General features: G+C 46.3%; 1 protein-coding gene across 1 annotated transcript in view; it reads right to left on the bottom strand.

Moving 5' to 3' along the window:
• Nucleotides 1–26,092, bottom strand: part of CHRM2 (cholinergic receptor muscarinic 2) — a 629,935-nt gene that overhangs the window by 378,078 nt on the left and 225,765 nt on the right. Inside the window, exon 2 of the mRNA XM_085651999.1 lies at nucleotides 4,331–4,415. The gene's annotated coding sequence lies outside the window, so the exon portion shown is untranslated. The remainder of the gene's footprint in view (nucleotides 1–4,330; nucleotides 4,416–26,092) is intronic.

Below are 26,092 nucleotides of genomic sequence, written 5' to 3'. Positions count from 1 at the left end.
TGGATAAAATCGATTTGGGAAAAAGGGGGTGGTGATGGACAGAGTTTCTGAATGATGCAGAATACTCTTACCAAGTCAAGAGATCATGGTTTTAATCCATCACCGTTTTTTAGCTCACTGCACCATCCCAGCTCAGAACCTGGCTACATGCAAATTAGTCTGTACCTGTCCCAGTGCATGATGGGAACAGGGCAAACCAAACTACCAAGCCAATTCTTATACTGGGAAGGAAACAAACTTCCGGGGACCGGTTTCTGGCATCACAGCCTTCGTCGGCCCGGCTTGCCTGAATCCTGATGGTGCAATGAGCAAGGGACTCACGTCTGAGCATACCCTCCCACACTGAGTGTGGATAAAATCGATTTGGGAAAAAGGGGGTGGTGATGGACAGAGTTTCTGAATGATGCAGAATACTCTTACCAAGTCAAGAGATCATGGTTTTAATCCATCACCGTTTTTTAGCTCACTGCACCATCCCAGCTCAGAACCTGGCTACATGCAAATTAGTCTGTACCTGTCCCAGTGCATGATGCTTGATTCCGGTCCAGGGAAGACATGGCTTGGCAGTTCGGGCTGGACTGTTCCCATGAGGCACAGGGTCAAGACTGATTTGCATATGGCCATGTCTGAACTGGGGTGGCGTTGTGGGCAAAAGAACGATGGATTTAACCCAGATCTCTTGACTGGGGGAGAATGTCTGCATTGTCAGCATTCCGTCCATCATTTGTTTGTTGTAACGGATTATATAACGCTTCACTTGCAGCAGAGTCAAGCTCAAGATTCAAAGATTATGGTGCTTTTGGATTAATAAGCCACTTCAAAAGGGACCCTGCTTTATCACGCTCAGCATGAGTACAAGTCAAATATTCCTTATAATCAAAACAACATAATTTGTCAACTTGTGCTGCCGGTAATTCCTTTGCCTCAATCAGGGGATATTTTAGAGCAGGATTACCTGGCCTAGTTGCTCAAGGCTCCTAGGTACCCTTTCCTGAGTTTCCACCTCACTAACCAAAGTTCTACGCACCCCAACCACCTCTGTGATGCTTGAGCCCCTGATCACTGTCTTAAAAGCATCCCATTCTATCAAAGAGGATGTAGCTGTTCCAGGATTTTCATTAAAGTAAGGATTCGTTCTTGTTAGAGATGTCAGACAAAGAAAGGAATCTGCCAGCTCTGAAAGTTTCACCAGACATGCCCTTTACAATACTGAGTAGACGCGCTCATCTGTACTTATCGGTCTTCGTTATATTGAAAAGGTTATTATAAATCTATAATTTCCCTGAAGAACTGATCTTATTAGAGCAGGGTGCTGACATGGGTTCTCAACCAGAATAAAAAAAAGGTCGCAGGAGGTCGGCCATGATAACAGTATTGGCTGCTCTCGTGTGATCCTGAGGTGGTGCTCTAGGCGCTGTAGCATAGAGATAAGTGTAATATTCACAAAAGTGATTATTAATAGGAGCTGGATTATATAACGCTTCACTTGCAGCAGAGTCAAGCTCAAGATTCAAAGATTACGGTGCTTTTGGATTAATAAGCCACTTCAAAAGGGACCCTGCTTTATCACACTCAGCATGAGTACAAGTCAAATATTCCTTATAATCAAAACAACATAATTTTTCAACTTGTGCTGCCGGTAATTCCTTTGCCTCAAGCAGGGGATATTTTAGAGCAGGATTACCTGGCCTAGTTGCTCAAGGCTCCTAGGTACCCTTTCCTGAGTTTCCACCTCACTAACCAAAGTTCTACGCACCCCAACCACCTCTGTGATGCGTGAACCCCTGATCACTGTCTTAAAAGCATCCCATTCGATCAAAGAGGATGTAGCTGTTCCAGCATTTTCATTAAAGTAAGGATTCGTTCTTGTTAGAGATGTCAGACAAAGAAAGGAATCTGCCAGCTCTGAAAGTTTCACCAGACATGCCCTTTACAATACTGAGTAGACGCGCTCATCTGTACTTATCGGTCTTCGTTATATTGAAAAGGTTATTATAAATCTATAATTTCCCTGAAGAACTGATCTTATTAGAGCAGCGTGCTGACATGGGTTCTCAACCAGAATGAAAAAAGGTCGCAGGAGGTCGGCCATGATAACAGTTTTGGCTGCTCTCATGTGATCCTCTGTGAGAGAGATGGAGGAAGAGGTTGGAGTCACCAGGGTGACAGCAAAGAGGTGGAGGCGCAGCGAGGCAGACATAGAGTGAGGATTAAACAGAACAAGGAGGCATTAATGCATGAGCCCAGGAGAGCGAGGACTTTGCAGAGTGAGGCGGCAACAGCGAAAAGAGTCAAAAGTGTGAGGAGGAAGCAGAGAGATGGGACACCAGAGTGAAGAGGCAGCATAGGTGGAAGCAGAGGGTGGAGGAAATAGAGCAAAGAGTCAATACAGTGAGGAGGAAACAGAAAGATGAGTCATCAGACTGAAGAAGCAGCAGAGTGAGGAGTCAGTAGCACTAGGATCCTGTAGTGGGAGGAGGCCGCTCATTTGGGAGTCAGGAGAGTGAGGGGTCAGCAGGCCAAGGAGTCACCAGAGGGTAGGGCCAGCAGACTGAGGAAGAAGCAGACTGAAGAGACACCAGAGTGAGCAAGCAGCGGATTGAGGGAGAAGCAGATGGAGGAGTCACCAGGTTGATGAAGCAGGAGATTGAGGAAGAAGCAAAGCGAGGTGTCATCAGAGTAAGAAGGCAGCAAGTTGAGGAAAAGGTAGAGCGAAGAGTAGGCAGTTAAACTGAAGAGAAAACAGTGACAAGAAAGCACAGTCAGGAGAAAGCGGAGTGAGGAGAAGGCAGAGTGAGGAGGCATCAGAGTGTGGATGAAGAACAGTGGGGAGGAAACAGTGAGTGTCCTGTAAAGGATCCTACACACTTAGGGCCTGATTACGAGTTTGGCGGTCCATCTGACCCCTGAACCCGTGGTGGAGTACCCTGGACCGCCAGACTGGCAGTCCACCCGCCGTAATGTGAATACAGCAGTGGGACTGCCACAGGACTGCCGCAACTGCCGGGGATCATGGATCCCTCAACTGTGGCGTGGGTGTCAGAGGCCCTAATATGCTGGTGGTGCTGTTGTGGCACCGCTGACCATGTTAGGAGTTTCCTTACCGCCACAGTTTTCATGGCCGTGAGGCCGCCATGAAAACTGTGGCAGTGAGGAAACAAAAGGGGCCCTACAGGGTCCCCTGTTGCTTCAGGGGCACGGGGGGCCTGCAGGGGGGCACATTGTGTGCCCCCCTGTGTGCAGTCACCCCCTTTCCTGCACAGCATGAACTTCACAGTTCATGCCGTGCAGGAATGGGCTTTGGCGTTCCCATTGCTGTGCCTTTTTAATAGGCACCGATGTGGGAACATCAAAGGACTGCCCGCCAGACCACAAGATAACTTGCAATCTGGCGGGCAGGTGGAAGTCGAGTTTGGCAGTCTTGGAGTGGGGCGCTGGCGTGGTTGCCCGCTCCAAGACCTCCAAACTTGTAATCAGGCCTTTATAAATTTTTAATTTTTTACTGCTGTATTTAACCAGATCAAACTTATTTTTAGTTACGATTACTCTGTGGAACTTTACTAACAAATAAACACATCTTAACGCTGTCACATCCTGTGTGCTTCTCTCCTTCTGCATGTCTGGTAGTCTCAACTATCTGAAAAAGGTAATGGCCCCTTCATCTACCCAGGCTCTAAACCCTGGAACATCGCTTCTTATTGCTAATCCTACAAATTTCAACCATTTGGCATTCCGAAAATTGCTGAACACATGGAAATTCACATCTTAACTTTCTCTGAAACTCATCAGAAATTCACTTAGCACCAGAACATCCATTGTGTCATCACGTGTTTACAAAACCAAAATTAAATATAAATAAATATCTCTTGCCGAATCAGGCATGTTAGAAACATACAATCAATTTCATTCGCATAGAATGGGCCAAACAGAACACACCCCCGAGTGGCAACAGAGAAACCAGCTACCATGGGGTGAATGTCATTATGGGTACTTCATGTTACATAAAGTTGATTTTGTCAAACGCATGGTGGAGGAGATTGAGGTGGTGTCTGGAGGTTGGTACTTAAAATGGGATTTGGTTGGGCCAGTGCCCCAATTTCTTTTCCTCCCAAAGTTCTCTGGGTCAAATGTCACCCATATGCATATCATTACACCACCTTGGCTACCTCTAGTTTAACAAACTAACCATAATCACATGCATCAAGTCCTCAATAAGAGTAGAAATCTACATAAAATCTTGGATTAAACCAAAGCCACGTGAAAAAAGCAGCCCAGAGGAAGGGATGCAAGATTCTGAAAAAATGTGCCCTGAAAGAAAGTTTAAACATACCTTATGATGATCCCTGAAGTCCTCAAATCAACCTTTGTGTTATCTCCTCAGACTGCGACTTTGTTGGCATCCCGCAGAAGACTCCCTGTGGAGTTGAAACACAACGGCCATTTAGAACACCAGCTAAACAAAGTACCTAACGTTCATGTAGACACATTAAGCATGACATTACTAAGTGTCACCGATATTAATATGAATACCCCAGTTTTGATTTTTAGTCAATGTATACTTCCTAGAGTATTGCATGTGGATATTAATATCATCTTCAACACATTGCTAAAAAAAATCCAAAGCACTCTAACTATGGGGTTATAGAGTGTAAGGTGTCACCTGGAAGGAGCAGAGATCAAACAGATTATCGGGAGATATCTTTATGCATCACAAAACGGTAGTCATGAAAAATTGCACCACTGTAAGTCAGTAGACATTCCCTTAGATGCAACACTAAATTTCTGTTTGCTACCTGGAGTGAACCTGCTTTTCCAAATGCATGGCACGGTATCCAGTATGATGACATTACATGGATCCTGACCTCATGAATGGACACGCGGGCCCATGACTAAACACGCACTCATCAAACACACCTAAGAGAGTCTGAAGATATTATTACACATGTGTACATATCTTATCATAAATATATAAATACCAATAACTTGCTAGAAACTTTCAGCGTGAACATACAGTTAACAAAACAATCACCAGCACTGACCCTAAGATGTAAATAAAAACAACACGAGTTATTAGACGACAGTTAGTGCCCTTTGAAAGAAGCCAGGGACCCCCAATGATGGACATCCCGCCATCCAACCTCACTTATTCCCTCCTTACTACTTGTGGATGACTGAAGAAAAGAATAAAGCTCTAAACACTCTAAAAAACTCAGTATACATAACTGCTAGACCCTTAATGATGCAAAACCACAAGTCAGGGCCAGTAACACACACTCATCAGTAGAGCCCTGAGTGGACCTCAGGTACAAACGCACCATCAGGTTAACATGTAGCACACATATGTATATACATACACACAGAAACGTGTTAATTGGTAAATAATTCTAAAAAAATACTAGTCTCACATCTAACAATACTTTATACACACTCAAAGTCACATCACACCACATTGCATGCCACACACACATGCAACACAACCAATGTGAAAGAAGAAGTAACCCAGTTGTCGCAAATCAGCCCAACTGTGGAATATGCGGCAGTATGAAAGAGGAAAAAGATGGGATGTACATACAGAAATATTTGCAATGTAAGGAAGGCCAGTAGAACAGTCATTTCCGGTGAATATGGAAGACTTTTCTAGTCAAGAGCATACCAGTCCTGATAATAATTACTGCTGGAACTTGTTTAAGTCTTCCAAAAGCACTGAACTTATTTTTTTAATATCTCACAATATTGGCTAGAAAACCAGTTGCTTTTGCCTTGATAACCTCTAGAATGAACTATTGTAATATCGTGTACGCAGATTCCTCTACACAAACCCTACAGAAACTCCACGTGGTGCACCACTCTGTGGCCAGGCTGGTACTTAAACTCACTTTCCGCTCCTCTGCATCAGCATCCTTGAAAGTACTACACTGGCTGTCAGTGCACAAAAAGGGTCCTTATCAAAATTATCCTATTAATTTTCAGTCTTTAGAGGACTTGGGCCAAAATATTTAACTTCCAGAGTCACCCACTATACAACTTCACTGCCGCTTAGGTCCTATTATGCTAAACTGCTCAAGCCACCCACGGACAGACATAAAACTCGAGGCGGTAAATCCTCTACCTTCCTGGGTACAAGAGCCTGGATCCTACTCCCTAAGGAGTTGATAATCATTGAATCTGAAAGGCAACTCAAGTCAAGAACTGGCTTTTTGGCATCCCCGATCAGTGCTAATCACTCTTTCTCTGATGCATTTCTTCTCCAAGGATTGACCAAGACTGATTAAATTTACACAGCCATACTCATTGCCGATTAGCGCCAGGATGCTTCTTTGGGAGTGGCAGCGTGCTCTATAGTACAATATTCAATTATTCAATTCAATTAAATAATCCAGGAGGGCAATTTCTTACAGCTTATGTGTGAAGACCAAGGAAACAATTGCAATGTAAGCCTGCTAAAGAATGCTGTTAAAACCATCAGACGCACACAGGTCAACCTGGAAATTTGAGCTGGCCTCTCTAAATTAACAAGCATTTGCAATGCAATAGGTCTCACATTTACGAGAGTTTGAGCTATTGGCATTGTAAATGACAATGCCTTTTATTTATGTGTTTTTTTTTAAAAAAATAAAAGTTATTGTCATTTACAATGCCAATAGCTTAAACTCTTGCAAATGCGAGACCTATTGCATTGCGAATGCGTTTGGCACCCCTGCTATAAAAGCATTAGGAGAGAGCATGGCCTGCCTGCAATAGCAGGCAGGACAAAGCTATTTGAGAAAATAGTGCTTGGAGGCTGTAATTAAAGCCTACCAAGAAAAAAGCCACACGTAACAGGGGGTGTCCTCATGGGGGGTTACAAAATGAGAGACTACTAAGCCTATTGACCAATGAAAAGCCTCAGTTTACAGTGGACTATGACACAAGCCAATTAAAAATATGGGTGGAGTGTGAGCAAAGCTTCAAGTCCATACCTGAATACAGCATGCCTCGCAGAGCAGCGCACATGCTGCCCAAGCTCGACCTAAAAATGAAGACAACCTGAGCGTTGCAGAAGATGTGGTAGAAGAGTTGATGAAATACAGCTCTACAGAAAGTGAGCGAGCACTGCTGTAACTGTTTTATCTCGTCCCTCACAATGGACTCTTCCAGATTGATGGTCAGATACATCGTGGGCACCACAATATAACAAGCATTGTCAAAGCCTGTGTACTTGTACTCAACCAATTGTGATACGAGCATTGATTCATGCAGAAGGAGCAACGCCTACAGTCATTTCACTGATCAACAGGCAGGCAGGCAGGCATCCATGCATTCATGCATCCAGACAGACAGGCAGACACTGATGCCTACAATTCAACAAACTTATGCTTGTTTATAGATATTTCCAAAATCAAAAGCTATCTCAAAAAAGGTTATGTGCCTTATTTCATATGGCATTGCAATGCATTTCTACAGTGTATCTTGCAGATTAAGATATTTTGAATATCTGAGAGAGAAAGAATACAGGGAGGCAGTGAGAAAGAAAGAGACCGAAAGAATGAGTGAGGCTATGTAAATGGGGAGAGAGAGTGCGTTTGTACATGTGATGAGGGGGAGATAGAGGCTGGGAGAGGGAGGGAGAAAGAGCGACAGAGACATAAAGAGGGAGTATTGTCACAAAAGTGAAGGACCCCTGATCTCCTGCGGACAGTATCAGGCAATCCTGCATCCTTACATAGTCCTGCTCCTGCCTTCACCGCAGGGCCTCTGCACAGACTCCTTTCCACTATTAACTGCTGCCTGGGTGTATTTTCCGTAATAATCATAATATATGGGATTACGCACGGTTAGGCGCGTATAACAAAGAGGATTAGCTTCAGGTTGGGGATTGGCTTCAGGTTAAGGGATTACATTTGTGTTAGTTTGCAGTAAGCCTGTTAAGGCTTCCGGGGTCCCGCTTCCCTTCAAACCGTGGGAACGCTCCTCTATCTCAGCTTTTTGAATGATAAAGCCTAGGATGGGACTTTGAGCAGCCCAAAGCCTTTCTCTTTCAAAAGAAGTGCCCTCATGCTGTCGAAGGCTTCTCTGTGTTTTTTACTTATTATAAGCCGCAAACAAGTTACTATAATTAACGGTTTATTATTACTCAATTTAACATTGCAATTGTATACCAACTTTACTTGGCAAAAAAAGATATACCCATTTACACAGCTTATTTATATGAATCATTCAGTGATAGTACTAGTAGCAGTTGCAATAGTAATAATAGTAATAATAATTTTATTATTAATAATAATAATAATAAAAATAATAATAATAATGGCAATAAGAGTAAAGTAGTAGCAGCATTAGGCAGTAGTAGAAATAACAATAAAAATACCTGCTATTGCTATTGTAATGATGATAATAATAACAACAATAACAAAAACAACAACAGCAACAACAACAATAATAATAATAATAATAATAATAATGATAGCAATGACAATTAGAGTAAAGTAGTAGTAGCACTAGGCAGTAGTAGAAATAATAATACCAATACCTGTTATTGCTATGGTAATGAAGATGATAATAATAATAACAACAACAATAACAAAAACAACAACAGCAGCAATAACAACAATAATAATAATAATAATAATAATGATGTAATTAGACACAATTCTGATAACAGGTATGGACAAGGTCCATTTGCTTCACAATAGTGACACTCAGTCAAATGTAAGTTTCAAACACCTGCAATGGAAGGTGCATTTACATGTAGGCTAATGACACTCACTAGCCGTTACTAAGAAGTCATGATGAAGTAATTAGTATGACTATTTAACTTTTCCTTCGTACCCTTATAACTATAGACGTAATGAAATTACTATAGTTACACTTTAAGCTAATTATGAAATCCTTCATCTGCCTCTTTGGAAACGAGACTTCCTCACCTGCTTCTCACAGCTGGAGGTGGGCTCGGCTTGACCACGGGTAGGTAACCACTTATGAAAGTCACTAAATTGCTATTTCTTCAGTTAGTTAAAGCAAAAGGCTTCTCATCAGAAGAGTGAGGAGAGCAGCAGTGATACAGCTCAATACTGTCAAAATGAAATATGATAACTCAGCTATAGACACCTTAAAAACTGAAAAAAGCTACAAGTACTCGCAAGAGATTTAAATAATAGTGGACCAGAATATCATCAACTAAATATTGGTGACAAAAATATTACCAAAAGGAATATTGAGGTCAAAAATATCAAATTTACATACTTTGTATTTAAAGTAAAAAATATCGACAATAAAATTATAGGAGACCTCACTATCATCAAAAATAGGTAGATATATTGAATTTTATCTATAGGACATTATATAAAACAAGCATAACTTAAAAAAATATAAATATATACTTTAAAATAATTGCCAAAAATCAATTAAAAAAACTAAAAATATAATTTAAACATAAACAAATCCTAAAAAAATGTAAATGACAAACTCCAGACTTTTTTAACAAGATGTATACAATTACAACATTAAAAAATACCATACAACAAAATAGATAGTAAAAAATCACATTAAGCTAGCTTTTAAAATTAAAAAAACTATGTATATTAAAACAATTTTTAAAAAAATTCGACTTTGATTGTTTAAATTCACTACCCCCACACCAATTTTACCCACAGCAGGGAAGGTGATAGGCTTTGGAGGGGTCATTTTACTATTCCCACGTCAAAGTAAACTATAGTAAGCAAAATGTTGAACTTTGGAGAGGTTAGATTTACTATTACATCTCCATACAACAGTAGGTAAAGTAGTGGACTATGAAGGGGTTAGAGTTAGTATTCACAATTCAAACTGTGCAAAAGTATGGAAAGTGTTAGATTTTAGGGAGGTCAAGACTATTATTCCCACTCCCGCGTAAACAACAGTAAGTAAAATGTTAAACTTTAGAAAGCTCAGATTTAACCTTCCCTATCCTAAATTAGTACAAAATAAAATACACTTATATAAAATAAACGAATATAACATATATTTCCAAAAACATATCAACAGTTTTAACTTTATATAATTTATATAAATTAAAAACATGTAATTAATACAGAAAATTATTCATACAATTATATTAAATATGACACCAGTTAAAAGAATTTAAAAATAATTTTGGAATATTTCCTTGCTAATTACTTTAAAATTCAACATCCACAAGAACAAATTAAATTAATAATCGAAAAAATAATATTACACATTATCTAATGTAAATAATCACCACAAAATGATCATACAAAAAAGTATATAAATAATATCCAAATTATTAAAAACAATTAAATAATGCAATTACTTGTCTAATTAACCATTTAAGCAAACAAATTCACATTTTTTTTAAATAATCAAAACTTATTTCCATAATGATCTAATTAACAAATTATAACATTTTAAACATTATAATCAATTAATATTACATATTTGAAAAAGAATCTTCCCACCCTATTCCCCTACAAATTTAACAAACACTCAAAAAATGTACATAAAACAAAATAAACATAAAATATATTTTCAAAGAAAAAACACTCTAATAAATAACTAAACATACTTAACATTAAAATAATAAGACCTAATGAAAATGTAAAATTCTGAACTAAATAATTAAAAAATAATATTATGTACAATATTTAAATACAAATATATAGAAGACTAGAAAAATGATATGATATTCTTACCTTCTATATTTCTTCCCACAATATTTTTGCCATCACAATATATTTGACACAATATTTGTGTCTCACAATAATTTTGAAACAATATTTTAGTGGAATAATTTAGTACATTTAAAGGACTGTGGTAAATTTAAAGCTCTTGTATTGACTAGTAATGCAGCACAAATGTCTTTAAAAGAGAAGGATGAAAAGCAGGAGGTAATTACATTTTGATTTTTTTCTGGGTGGGGCAATGTTTGCACATGCTGGTACAACTGGCCGTAATACTACTGCAGAGACAGGAGGTCACAAAGTCATTGAATGGAGTAACACAGTTAGAGCTGATGCAAATGCAGGGAGGAAATAGGCTTTCTGTCAGTCTTTGTCTCTAATAGCTTTTCTCAAGAAATTAGTTTGACACAACCATTTCCCTCGTTTGTTGAAAATTGGCCCAAAAGCCCATTTACTCCTCACACACTTGTAACTAACTTGTCCCCGTTACCTGCTTTTCCCATCCTGACTCTCCTTACGCATTCCACTTTCACTGCACCTAGCCTGCCCCATTTCTACATCCTTTCTATCAGCCTCCTACCCATTATCCACTCTACAAAAAGAGCCTTATTATGAGTTTGGCGGTCCTCCTGTCAGCCCGCCACTGCCAGGCCGACAGGAGGACCTCCAAGCTCACAGTCAGCCCGCCCACTGGATTACAAGTATAAGCCATGGGGGCAGGCGGTGCTGCAGCAGTGTCACAGAAGTGGGCTTTTAGGCTCATAGGAAAGCCTTAAAAGCAGACCGCCACCGTGACAATGCCTGCAGCCCATTCCTGCACGGTGTAGCATGCACACCACACCGTGCAGCAACGGGGGTGCAATTGCAGGGGGGCACAACATGTGCCCCCCTGCATGCATCCCCAGGCCCAGAAGTGGGTCCCCTTACTTCGATGTCCGCCACACTTTTCATGGAGGGCTCACGGCCATATAAAGGGCAGTCAAAATGAAATTCGCAATATGCTCAGCGGTGCCACTGCAGCATTGCCAGCATTTTACTGCCAATTTCCAGACTGCCGGCGAAGCGGGATCCTTGATCTCGGCAGAGACGGTGGTCTTGTGGAGGTCTGATCACCACACTCAAAATTCAGTGGGCAGGCCGTCAGTGTGGCGGTAGTCGGACTGCCACCACGAATATGGCAGTCCTGTGGACCACCATACTCGTAATAAGGCCCTTAATCTCTTTCACTGGCCTTCCTCCTCTTTTCTTTGCCACATTTATGTCATGTCATTGTCACATTTGATGTTGTCCATGTAATCATGTAAGAATCGCCACTACTTCTGTTTGTTTTCTAGTCTAACACTAATTAGAGCTTTTGATGTCTCTTAAGGACCACATCCTCACCACAGAAAAAAAAAACAATTAAATCAATAATTAAAATGATCCTTTTGTACCTTTTCACTTAAGCACTCTCCCCACATGTTGGTTCCTTGGTGCAGGGTTCTCAATCATGGGCTTCTAATTCTGGGCCTGACTTTCTGGTCCTATGGCTTTTGCCCCAGGGGGACTATCTATCTCTTAGCTTAGCTAACAGCCCCTCATGACCCTTTACTTGGCTTTGTCAACAACGTCTCAGCAGCATTAGATGAGGCAGTTGTGTAATTTGTGCAGTCTTGCTTCTCCACGCATTGCGTCCCCATCTTTCCTCGTGCCCTCTCCACATGGCGTCCTCTGCGTCTGAGTGACGTGGGACGGCGGGGCGCCGCGAACCGAGCTGTCACCACGTTTCATCAGCCACTGCCCGATATCATTAGGGCAAAAATGGAAATACAAATATTTTCCTCTCCACGAACCGCGGCCCAATTTTCTGCCATCACTCTTAATCTGAAATATATTAAAACTGAGGCGCGAGGGTGGGCGAAGGTGGGGCCTGGTGGAGACAGCAATGGATGATAAATACAGGCGGGAAGGGGGAGAAACACAGATAAAGGAAACATGAGGAAGAGGAGGGTAGAGGGAGTGGGAGAAGATAGATGCAGAAAGATATGTTGTGAGGAAGGGAAATCCGTAGTAGGAGGACAGGAAAACAAGAGTGATTTTATTCATTTAGAATACAACAGTTTGCTTTTAGAAAGGGAGTGAAAAATTGTGGAAAGCACAAGTGAAAAGAACCTCTATGCGAAGACTCGAGTAGGACATAATGACTGTGGGACTGTTACCTGTAGAAAGGAAGGGAGTAATGGGGAGGTAAGTAACTGTGGGGAGATTGTGGTTAGAGAGGTCTGGAGAAGGGGAGAGAGGGCATTTGGGAAGAGTCAGAAAGGGCTTTAGAAAATGAGGGGCGGTGGTAGAAGGAGATAGGAGAGGGCTAGAGGCAGGGCTGTAAGTGGGCCGGCTCTAACCGATGCTGAGCACCGGCAGTTTCTAAAAGGGGGCCTCGAAACGGGTCTCTATCGGGCTCTGTTTTGTACCCTGGCACAGGCGGTCCGTTTTTTCGCAAGACTGCAGTGACATCAGACACATTGATGTGCGCATGCTCACACTGCTCACTTCTCACTAGTGGAGAGGTTACAGCATGACGTCATGCCAGGTGAGCGTTGTAGGGGAAGGGAAATCCTTTAAAGAGAGTCATCTTCTCTCTGGATTTCCCTTCTCTTTTTGAAACTCAGGTGCAGCAACATTGTCGTGGCGTCACCAGGGCTTTAAGTGGAAGCTTTTTCAATATTATATACAAACTAAAGTTGCTGCTTATTTAACTTATGCAACTAACACCCATTGACAAAGGCAATAGTCCTGGCTTGTCGTACATGTATTTGTTACTTTCTACATTATATATCTGAATGCAATGACGGAAACAGCAAAATACACCTCCAGCGGCACACTATGCTAAGCGCAGATCTTTAGCTTACGTGCTTTTAAGCCATGCCCATAATTACATTGGCAACGCCCCTTTGAGAGATCCTCCAGTTTTTTCATCCCACTTAAAACCCTGGCTAGAAGGATCTTAGAAAATATATCTAACAATGTTTCTGTACACCTAGAATTTGTCAGAGGTTTTTGTGGGGCTCTGGTAAAAATACATTTATAGTGGACCCCACATAGCACAAGCACTTGTAAGTTAAAAGAAAATATCTTCAAAGGAAAGAGAAAACTTTGGAATCACCGTTAGCAGGGAGCCACCGTTTTTGGAACCTGTTGGACCTATGTCCTATGGGTAGCATGACTTACGTTCGCAGGCGTTCCCCTCAACATGGCGTTACGTGCTTGCATCCTCCTCAGCCCGCAATCCGGCGCGACACCACTCAAAAAGGACACCACACTGAATGTATTTTAACGTTTACTAGAATTCTTCCACTTTCCTTACTTTACAGGGATCCTCAGATCCACATCACAGAGCACAATATTTCATCTGTAACTAGATTAACCTTAGGGTTCCAACATTACAGTTCATGAAGTAATCTCTAAGACACCCTTTTTAGTTTCTCCTTCCACCTTAAACTAGAAGGCCTACTTACATTTCTGCATAATAAGTTTCAACCCACATTTCCAAAAGCACAATTAGACTCTTAAACACATTTCTCCAAAGCACATTTAACTCTTATGAACATTTCTCCACAGCGCTTTTAACTCTTATGAATATTTCTCCCAAAGCACATTTAACTCTTATGAACATTTCTCCACAGCGCTTTTAACTCTTATGAATACTTCTCCCAAAGCACATTTAACTCTTATGAACATTTCTCCACAGCGCTTTTAACTCTTATGAATATTTCTCCCAAAGCACATTTAACTCTTATGAACATTTCTCCACAGCGCTTTTAACTCTTATGAATATTTCTCCCAAAGCACTTTTATCATGGAGGTGAAATCACCATGACCTCGCTGAATCCTTAAGACCCCGTATGTGCCAGACTGGAGACGGTAGTCCTTTGTACTGGAGATCCGTACTCTCCTTAGCTCAGTCTCGCACAACGCTACTTCAGCGCTCTTCCCCTTTTGTCAGCACCCAGTTTCCCCGCCCCGCCCCTCCACGGCCCAGCTTACTTTAAAGGCTTGAGGTCCTCCTCTGGCAGCGGGACTCGTCGAACTCCTCAGCAGGGAGGGGCGTCGTGATTGGGGCTAAGGGAATACCTTTCAACTACCCCCCACCCTCAAAGGACTTCCCGTGAGGTGTGTTTCGCCTGAAGACTTCTCCTGGGGCACCTTCCCGGTTTCTCTCGCTCTGCCAGGCGCTCCCGTCGCTGCCGACCGCAGCGCGACTTGCGAGAGCGCTGCCCTGGCTCCGTTAGTCACTTTCGCCGCTCCTCATGCAGCGCGACTCGTGAGGGGTGCGGCCTCGTCTCCCGGCTGTAGGGAGGGGCGGTACTTCCTCGAGGGCCCGGCTCACGTGACCCGGCGTCAGTTTCCAGGCCGGCTTCGATTCAACTCCCCAGCCACGGTCTTCTCAGTCAGCTGTTCGGCGCGTTGTCAGCTCTCTTCACAGCTGACACGCGCCATGGATGCCGACAACACCGGAGAGTCTGGAACCTCACACTCTCCCTCAGGCCTCCACCGGGGACCCACAGTCAGCTCCCTGCCTCGGCATAGCTGGAGGTGAGATTCTTAGATGGGGGCTAGCGCTGGTAGGTGGGGAACAAGGGGGAGTGGCTCACAGGAGCCCAGGTGAGCAAATCCACTAGCCCGGGGAGTATCTGGCACTGCTCCTTGCCCTAAGCCCACGACGGGCGCTGTCGCTGACGCCACTGGGGGGGAAGTTCTGGGTTCCCAAATGGCATCCCGGGAGGTCTAGGCAGTCCCAACGGCACTCCCCGCACGGAATCCCTCTTCAGGCCTCCAGGTTACGCTAGGGATCCTTAACCAGAACACAATGCCTCCCAGGGTTGATGGCTGAGTTCAGGGATTGGTCAAATGCTAGAGGGTGATGTCAGCTGGATAGGGGGTTCGCGCAGACCCTAGGGTCTGTCCTCTCCCAATCCCGCGCAATCACCTCACCACTCAGGTGCCTCACTCCTGACTACTCCACAGCCCAACTTGATTCTAAAATGGCCGCCCTCCTGCCACCTCTATTTATCACCTTGGGCTGGACTTGCCAGAGAGGTCCAGAAGGTTCTGGAACCTCCCATGGCAGTCATGGCCCGGGTGCTGAGGTGACAGTTGGAGCCACCATTTTGTGAATCCTACCTTCCCCCATTATCTACCTCAGTGGAGCACCTTGCGCCTTTTCCTCATGTGAGGAGGAAAAGGTGCCCAGAACCTCTACATCAGCACCCCAAAAAGTTTAGTAGACAGGAAAAATGAGAAGGGGGCAGGGGATAAAAAAAAAAAAATGAGGAGGGAACTGCCAAAGGGCTGACAGGTCTAACACGCGTCCCCCCCAGCTGAAAGTGGGGAGAGCTACCCAACCCCTTGGGAGTCCTCTTCACTAAGGCGGAAATACCTGGAGAGACCGTCAGCATTGGCGTGGTCCACTCCTGGGCGATGTTCCACCCTAAAGTCCATCCCCTGTAGGGAAATGGACCACCTCAGCAGCTTGGGATTTTCGCCCCTCATTTGCATCAGCCACCTGAGGGGCCGGTGGTCGGTCTGAACCAGGAAGTGCGAGCCAAACAAGTATGGCCGCAGCTTCTTCAGAGCCCACACCACCGCAAAAGCTTCCCTCTCAATTGCACTCCACCTCTGTTCCCGGGGGAGTAGTCTCCTAGATAGGAAAACCACCGGTTGGTCTAGACCCTCATCATTGAGTTGCGACAGCACTGCCCCAATACCGTGCTCCGACGCATCTGTCTGGACGATGAACTCCTTAGCGAAGTCAGGGGCCCTGAGAACAGGTGCCGCACACATGGCCTTTTTCAAGGTGTCAAAAGCTTGTTGACATCCCTCGGTCCAGATCACCCGTCGTGGGTGCTTTTTGGAAGTGAGCTCAGTCAAGGGGGCTACAATGGTACCGTATCCCTTGACAAAGCGTCGGTAGTAACCAGTGAGGCCCAAGAAGGCCCGGACCTCCGTCTGAGTCTTGGGGGGCTCCCAGGCCATGATGGTTTCGATCTTGGCCTGGAGGGGTTGCACCTTACCCCGACCCACCAAGTGACCGAGGTACACTACCGACCCCTGCCCGATCTGGCACTTGCTGGCCTTGATCGTCAGACCTGCCTGCTGCAAAGCCTGAAGAACGGCCTGAAGGTGACTCAGATGGTCCTCCCAGCTGCGGCTGAAGACGGCGATGTCATCCAGGTACGCAACTGAAAAGGCTCCCATTCCAGAGAGGACCTGGTTCACCAATCGCTGGAACGTAGCAGGGGCGTTCTTGAGCCCGAAGGGCATCACACAGAACTGGTAGTGACCCTCGGGTGTGGAGAAGGCTGACCTTTCCTTGGCTCCATCTGTCAGGGAAATCTGCCAGTACCCAGATGTGAGGTCAAAGGTACTGAGATATTGGGCAGCTCCCAACCGGTCAATGAGCTCATCCGCTCTCGGGATAGGATGAGCATCTGTCTTCGTCACTGAATTCAGTCCCCTGTAATCCACACAGAACCGGAGTTCTGGGGTAGTGCCCGGTGGGGCAGCTTTGGGTACCAGTACCACCGGACTGGACCAGGGACTTCCTGAAGGCTCAATTACTCCTAGCTCTAGCATCTTGGTAACTTCCTCATGGATGCTAGCCTTCACCTTATCCGACAGTCGGTAGGACTTGGACTTCACAGGTGGGCTGTCCCCTGTGTCCACATCATGGGTACACAGATGAGTCCTTCCCGGAATAAGGGAGAACAAGGAAGCAAACTGCTCCAGTACCTGGCGACAGTCCTTCCGTTGTTCAGGAGTAAGTGACGGTGAAAGGATCACTCCCTCCACCGATCCATCCTTCTCTCGGGACGCAAACAGATCGGGAAGAGGTTCACTGTCCTCTTCCTCTGACCCATCAGTCACCATCATTAACGTGACCTCGGGTCTCTCTTGGTGAGGCTTGAGGCGGTTGACATGGAGCACCCGATGGGGCTGCCTGGGGGTCTTAAGATCTACCACGTAGGTCACCTTGCCCTTTTTCTCAACCACCTCAAAGGGACCTGACCAGCGATCCTGGAGGGCACTAAGCTCTCCAGGTTCCATCACCCACACCTTCTGGCCAGGCTCCAGCTCCACCGGGTGAGCATTTCGGTCATACCATTCCTTCATGACCGTTTGGCTGGCTTCTAGGTTTTCAGAAGCTTGCTTCCACAACCTAGCCATTTGGCTACGAAAGGCCAGCATGTAGCTCACCACATCCGTGGGAAGTTTTCTGGGAGACTTTTCCCATCCTTCCTTCACCAGGCTGAGGGGTCCACGCACAGGGTGCCCGTACAACAATTCGAAGGGGCTGAAGCCCACTCCCTTCTGTGGTACCTCCCTGTACGAAAACAGCAAACAAGGTAGGAGGATGTCCCATCTCCTCCGCAGGCTCTCGGGCAGACTCCGGATCATGCCCTTCAAGGTTTTGTTAAACCTTTCCACCAGACCATTAGTCTGGGGGTGATAAGGAGTGGAGAACCGGTAGGTAACTCCACACTCTTTCCACATAGCCCGCATGTATGCCGACATGAAGTTGGTACCTCTGTCCGACACCACTTCCTTGGGGAATCCCATCCGGGTAAAAATTCCCATAAGGGCCCGTGCCACCGCAGGTGCAGTAATGGTCCTCAGAGGGATAGCCTCTGGGTACCGTGTGGCATGATCCACCAGGACCAGGATAAACCTGTGACCGGCCGATGTTGGTGGATCCAATGGCCCGACAATGTCGATGCCCACCCTTTCAAAGGGGGTACCAACGACAGGCAGTGGTTCCAGGGGAGCTTTCAGCTTCACCCCTGTCTTCCCACTAGCTTGGCAGGTTACACACGTCCTACAAAAAGTATCGGACGTAATCCTCATCTGAGGCCAGTAAAAATGAGGGACAAGTCGAGCAAAGGTCTTGTCTTGTCCCAAGTGCCCTGCCAAGGGTATTTCGTGAGCCAGTCCTAATAGGAAGGCTCGGTAACGCTGGGGAACTACCAAGGCCCGGGATGAACCATGCACCGGAGCCTTGGGTTCACTATACAGGAGTCCATCTTCCCAGTATATGTGGAAGTTCCCCGAATCGTTACCCGCTGCCTGGGCTTCGGCCTGCCGCCGTAAACCCTCAAGGGTAGGGCACTCCTTCTGGGCCCGACAAAACTCTTCCCTAGTAGGTCCTCCCTCCACCTGCCAGTCTGCAGGGGTAGGCAAGCCCTCCAGGGACGTTACATCCCCCTCCGTAGACTCCGGGACCACCTTAGTTGCCCCATCCACCTTTGGAGGGTCGGATGCCGGGGCAGGCTTTCCCCGTCCCCGTCTACCCTTTCCGGCAGCTGGTTGGGCCTTTGTCCCAGGCTCCAACCTCTGTGAATCCCCTCTTCGGGTGGTCACGGACCGAGTGTGGGCACACGTCCACTCAGGGGTCCCCAACATTTCCATGTGGGCCCTGAACTCAACCTCCTTCCACGCCGAGTGTTCAAGGTCATTTCCCAACAGGCAGTCGACCGGCATGGCAGGGTTGATCGCAACTCGTAGAGGACCCGCAACCCCTCCCCACTCAAAGGGTACCTGGGCCACCGGATAGTGACCCTCTCGGTTGTCAGCCATCACAACCGGGTGGACTACATTGGGGACCACCTGCTCTGGGGACACCAGCTGACTCCTTACCATAGTCATGCTGGCTCCTGTGTCCCTCAGAGCCTCCACCCTCTGGGCATTGATGGTGACCCATTGCCTGTACTTAGTAGTATTCGAGGGCATCTGGGTCTTAGGAACCATCTCACAATCCCCTAAGGACACTAAGGTTAGCCCTGCCCACTCACCTCCCTTATCTAGGGGCAACTCCTCCCCGAGCACTACACTCGCCACCCCAGGGGTCTTTCCTCCAATGGGAGGGTGTGGTCTCTTGGGACACTTGGCATCCCCCTTATAGTGCCCAACCTCACCACACTCGTAACATCGGACAACCCTAGGCTGCTGACCACGGTCAGGATAAGGGGGTTTGTGGGGAACAACCTTAGGAGGGAATCCTACTCCCTTCCCTGGTGAACTCTTTTGGGGGCCTTTAGAGAACTCCCTCTTTTTGTCTTCCCCCCCTTTCTTCTGGGGGGCGCCCTGTCCAGCCCCTTGGAAATTCCCTCCAGTCCCTTTTGAGGATACCCGGGTACTCGCCCAGATATCCGCCTCCTCTGCAAGCTTCCTGGGATTAGTGAGCTTGCTGTCTACTAGGTGCTGACGCAGCTCTGGAAAACTTTTCTCGAGGAGATGCTCCTTTAAGATTAAATTGTACAGTCCCTCATAGTCCTTGACTTCACTACCTTGCACCCAGCCCTCTAAGGCTTTCCGGGCATAGTCCAAGAAGTCCACCCAATTCTGAGTGGACAACTTCTGACTACCCCGGAACCTCTGCCTGAATTTTTCAGGGGTCAGTCCGAATTTCCTTACTAGGGCTACCTTCATGACGGGGTACCTGGTCTGGTCTGGCTGTTCTAGCGCTAACAAGGCATCCCTCCCCACCGGAGGCATATACCTATACAGGCCACCCCCCCACTGGGCTTCAGGGACCCCATGGGCTCTTAGAGAAACCTCATAGGCAGCCAGCCATTTTACAATATCATCCCCTATGCCATAGCTAGCAACCACGTCTTTGGGCAGGTAGGGCCTGGACTCTCTCGAGACTTCTCTCGGTATGCTGCCACCATTAGGACTGCTGGGGGTTCCAAGTTGAAGGACTTTGAGCTCTAACTCTTTTAAGTGAAGCTCGTGGAGGAACCTCCTCTCCTCCCTCTCCTTTTCCAACCGGGCCAGATCCATTCTAAGCTGTCTCTCTTCTCTCCGATCAACTAGGTCAGCAGAGGACAGGCTCCCCCCTGAGGCGCTACTTCCCACTCTTGATGGGGCCCTGGACCCAACGTCCATATTACCGCTCCCAGGGGGTAGAAGGACTTCCGGTTCTTCTAGGAGATCTAGTTCTGGTTCTTCTTCCCGTTTCCCGCTAGGGTGGGCCATAACCCAGGCTCTTAAGCTTGCCTGGAGCTCTGTCTTCTTTGCCCCTTGCTTAAAGAATACCCCCCGTTCCTGGCAGAACTCCTTCAATTGGGCCACTGTATACTCCTCCAGCCTACCCAATTCGAATTCCATCCTGCCAGATGGGACCCCAACACAGTTAACAAGAACTTTTCTCAAGAAAGGGAATATACACAGGACAATTTCAAAAATCCTCCAATTAGAAAACAATCTGGAGAAAACTTCAGTCAAAACAATCCAGTGTAGGTGGTGATGCGCGCAAAACTGCCACTAAGCGGATGCAAGCACTGAATAAGTAATCCCACCGCTGAGCACCAACTTGTTGGACCTATGTCCTATGGGTAGCATGACTTACGTTCGCAGGCGTTCCCCTCAACATGGCGTTACGTGCTTGCATCCTCCTCAGCCCGCAATCCGGCGCGACACCACTCAAAAAGGACACCACACTGAATGTATTTTAACGTTTACTAGAATTCTTCCACTTTCCTTACTTTACAGGGATCCTCAGATCCACATCACAGAGCACAATATTTCATCTGTAACTAGATTAACCTTAGGGTTCCAACATTACAGTTCATGAAGTAATCTCTAAGACACCCTTTTTAGTTTCTCCTTCCACCTTAAACTAGAAGGCCTACTTACATTTCTGCATAATAGGTTTCAACCCACATTTCCAAAAGCACAATTAGACTCTTAAACACATTTCTCCAAAGCACATTTAACTCTTATGAACATTTCTCCACAGCGCTTTTAACTCTTATGAATATTTCTCCCAAAGCACATTTAACTCTTATGAACATTTCTCCACAGCGCTTTTAACTCTTATGAATATTTCTCCCAAAGCACATTTAACTCTTATGAACATTTCTCCACAGCGCTTTTAACTCTTATGAATACTTCTCCCAAAGCACATTTAACTCTTATGAACATTTCTCCACAGCGCTTTTAACTCTTATGAATATTTCTCCCAAAGCACATTTAACTCTTATGAACATTTCTCCACAGCGCTTTTAACTCTTATGAATATTTCTCCCAAAGCACTTTTATCATGGAGGTGAAATCACCATGACCTCGCTGAATCCTTAAGACCCCGTATGTGCCAGACTGGAGACGATAGTCCTTTGTACTGGAGATCCGTACTCTCCTTAGCTCAGTCTCGCACAACGCTACTTCAGCGCTCTTCCCCTTTTGTCAGCACCCAGTTTCCCCGCCCCTCCACGGCCCAGCTTACTTTAAAGGCTTGAGGTCCTCCTCTGGCAGCGGGACTCGTCGAACTCCTCAGCAGGGAGGGGCGTCGTGATTGGGGCTAAGGGAATACCTTTCAACTACCCCCCACCCTCAAAGGACTTCCCGTGAGGTGTGTTTCGCCTGAAGACTTCTCCTGGGGCACCTTCCCGGTTTCTCTCGCTCTGCCAGGCGCTCCCGTCGCTGCCGACCGCAGCGCGACTTGCGAGAGCGCTGCCCTGGCTCCGTTAGTCACTTTCGCCGCTCCTCATGCAGCGCGACTCGTGAGGGGTGCGGCCTCGTCTCCCGGCTGTAGGGAGGGGCGGTACTTCCTCGAGGGCCCGGCTCACGTGACCCGGCGTCAGTTTCCAGGCCGGCTTCGATTCAACTCCCCAGCCACGGTCTTCTCAGTCAGCTGTTCGGCGCGTTGTCAGCTCTCTTCACAGCTGACACGCGCGATGGATGCCGACAACACCGGAGAGTCTGGAACCTCACGCTCTCCCTCAGGCCTCCACCAGGGACCCACAGTCAGCTCCCTGCCTCGGCATAGCTGGAGGTGAGATTCTTAGATGGGGGCTAGCGCTGGTAGGTGGGGAACAAGGGGGAGTGGCTCACAGGAGCCCAGGTGAGCAAATCCACTAGCCCGGGGAGTATCTGGCACTGCTCCTTGCCCTAAGCCCACGACGGGCGCTGTCGCTGACGCCACTGGGGGGGAAGTTCTGGGTTCCCAAATGGCATCCCGGGAGGTCTAGGCAGTCCCAACGGCACTCCCCGCACGGAATCCCTCTTCAGGCCTCCAGGTTACGCTAGGGATCCTTTACCAGAACACAATGCCTCCCAGGGTTGATGGCTGAGTTCAGGGATTGGTCAAATGCTAGAGGGTGATGTCAGCTGGATAGGGGGTTCGCGCAGACCCTAGGGTCTGTCCTCTCCCAATCCCGCGCAATCACCTCACCACTCAGGTGCCTCACTCCTGACTACTCCACAGCCCAACTTGATTCTAAAATGGCCGCCCTCCTGCCACCTCTATTTATCACCTTGGGCTGGACTTGCCAGAGAGGTCCAGAAGGTTCTGGAACCTCCCATGGCAGTCATGGCCCGGGTGCTGAGGTGACAGTTGGAGCCACCATTTTGTGAATCCTACCTTCCCCCATTATCTACCTCAGTGGAGCACCTTGCGCCTTTTCCTCATGTGAGGAGGAAAAGGTGCCCAGAACCTCTACATCAGCACCCCAAAAAGTTTAGTAGACAGGAAAAATGAGAAGGGGGCAGGGGATAAAAAAAAAAAAATGAGGAGGGAACTGCCAAAGGGCTGACAGGTCTAACAGAACCCCACTCACCAAGCAATTGGCCTTCGTCATTACTTAGGCTGCTGGTTTCCCTCCATATTGGCGTTGAGCACACTGATCTAAAAACCTCGGATTATTGATGGTTCCTTACCCCGGAAAACTCAATGTTCCCACCGCCACTTCCTTGTATTAAGTGTACTATCTTAAGGCGTTCTGGAGTTGGGCATTGCTCCCTACACTCCCCTTCCTCGCATCATTTGTTCCTAACCGCATCTGCTTAGCTTCACCCAGTCATATCGAGTCACATATGTCTTTCAGGCATATAATGTTTGTCCTGATGATGATCCCAATATCTTTGTAAATGGGATCGAAACGTCGTCGACCTCTGTAACCAACATGCACACTTACTATTTCTTTAAACTAGTGTCAGGGTTGTGCCAATTATTACGCTTGTATTATCCTTTATATTTCGCAACAAGCTTTTTAGGTCTCGGCTAGCGAAGGCTGCGCTTGCGCAGTCTCGCTCGCGAGATTTAATGACTTTGAGAAGTGGGGCTTGAACCCGCCCCTCTTCTCCCTCTTCTCCATTGGCTGGCCTCTTAAATGCTGGTCAGCCATTGGAGAAGAGCTTTGTCTCTCCAAACAAGCCCCGTCCTTTTCGGATTCGGGGGCGTGTTTTTTACTTTCTTTCTCTCCTCTGGAATGTAAACATTCCAGCCAATGGGAAGAGGAGAGAAAGAAAAACACGCCCCCGAATCCGAAAATCCCACTGCGTTTCTCCGAGGCATTTCTGCTTGACCTCGGAGAAACATGGTTACCAAGTCGGCGAGCTCCTGCGGGGTCCTGGGGTCGGTGTCAGCCATGCCGCTGTCTGTGGGGCATGATTTGTTTTTCAAGCGCAGTAAACAGTAAATCGACCTCACATACAAGCTTTTTTTTTCTTTCAAAAGTGCTTTTGCACACGATAATGCCTGCTCTCAACTTAGCCGGGGAACCCTTTAAAAGAAAAGTGTTCAGAGCGAGGACAAGCGTGGTGGCCATCTTTACTTTGAGCCGTTTCTAAAATGGTAACAAAAAAGCAAAAGGAACGAACTCCCACCATGGCATCAATGACAAAGCGTGTGCGCGCCCTTCGTTAGACAACCAGATTCATCAGTTTTATTATGACGCCATGCGCGTGCGTACTGTCATTACCGGTTGTTTAGTTAGTGACTGTCTGCGCGTGCAGCTAAGGATACAGCTTCGCGCAGCCGCGGTAGCACGTTGTTCCCTGTTCTCGGCATGGCATCTCTATACACGCAAGAGATGCAGGAGTTCTTTAAAGCGAATAACAAGACCAGAGAGTTTCCAGCGCACACCGCCAAGGTTCACTCAGTCGCCTGGAGTTGCGGGTCTTTAGATAAGACGGCAAGCGTCTTCCTGCTGGAAAAAGACCGTCTGGTGAGTAGGGGACGTAGTAAGGGGGCAGGGCAAGATATTAACGTAGATAGCCTCTCTAGGGAAGCGAATGAATACAAGGCTTGCTGGGTGGGTGTGTACTTTGTTGAAGAGGGGTGGTGTTAGCTTTTCTATCTTAGAACAAGACAAGGAATCTCATTCTAACTATACTGTGATTGCATTGGCGCTATGGTTGCCCAGACCACCGGTGAACCTCCTCTAAGAGTCTGATATAACACGCGTGAACTCCTAGCGCCTCTTGAGAGCGTTTAATATTATCTAATGTCACTTCCCTCCTTGCATCTCAAAACGACGTAGTGTACGCTAATGGTCACATCAAACTCCCCTGTCACCCTCCCCAGGTGGGACACATGGCATTAGACAGCGCCTAGCCTCACTACATCTGTATCGCACATTATTCAACCAATCGCAGTATTCGCTGTTCTCGCTGCTGACCGATCCACAAACTTGTGTTTGTTGTAAGGTTTATGTTATACACTTAACTGCTTTCCAGTGACTTCCTGAAGCATAGACCCTAATACTTATGACACTATACACTTACGCTTGTAGTTACTCGTGATTGCGTCGGGTCTGCTACCCTCAGGAATACTTGATTTTGATTGTGCGGGTGACAATCGTACAGTATTGCTTGAGCACAATCGCTTTGTGTATCACTTTTACTTCCTGGTGTCCTTTGTGTGTGGCGGTGTGTGTGGGGGGCAGGCTGTGTGTGTGTGTGTGGGAGGCTCTGTGTGTGTGTGGGAGGCTCTGTGTGTGTGGGAGGCTCTGTGTGTGGTGACTCTGTCTGTGTGTGGGTAACTGTGTGTGTGTAGGTGGCTCTGTGGGTGGCTCTATATGTGTGTGGGGGCTCTATGTGAGTGGCTCTGTATGTGTGGGTGGCTCTGTGTGTGGGTGGCTTTGTGTGTGTGGCTCTGTGTGTGGGTGCAAATGCAATAGGTCTCGCATTGGAGAGTGATTAAGCTATTGACATTGCAAATAACAATGCCGTTTCTTTAATTGTTTTAAAAACATAAACAAGAATAATGTCATGAGCAATGCCAACAGCTCTAACTGTAAAAATGCCGAGACCATTGCATTGTAAATGCTTGTTTGTTTTGCCTGAATGTTTTGTTTCTTGTGTTTAAATGTCACAAACTACCTCACCCTTATGTCTCTGGATACAGGACTGTATCCCACTGTGTATTTGCTTGTGCTTTGATAATTAAGAATAAACTGGATCTAATCCCTATCCGGCTGGATAGTTAATATATAGAATCGATTCTATTCTAAAACTATTTTGACCTTATCCACTACTTACAAGGACCGTTGTCCATGATAAAAATTGATACCCAAGCTCCTTGCTTACCTAATTTGGGTTCCCTTGTCTCTACAAAACACAGAAGTCATAATCAGGCCATAAACGTGCACTTGAAAAAGAAGTGCCCTTTTCTTTAGTTT

Source organism: Triturus cristatus, chromosome 4_1 (genome assembly GCF_964204655.1).
Source record: "Triturus cristatus chromosome 4_1, aTriCri1.1, whole genome shotgun sequence".
In the NCBI taxonomy this organism is placed as follows: Eukaryota; Metazoa; Chordata; class Amphibia; order Caudata; family Salamandridae; genus Triturus; species Triturus cristatus.
This window is presented reverse-complemented; position numbering and strand designations above follow the sequence as displayed.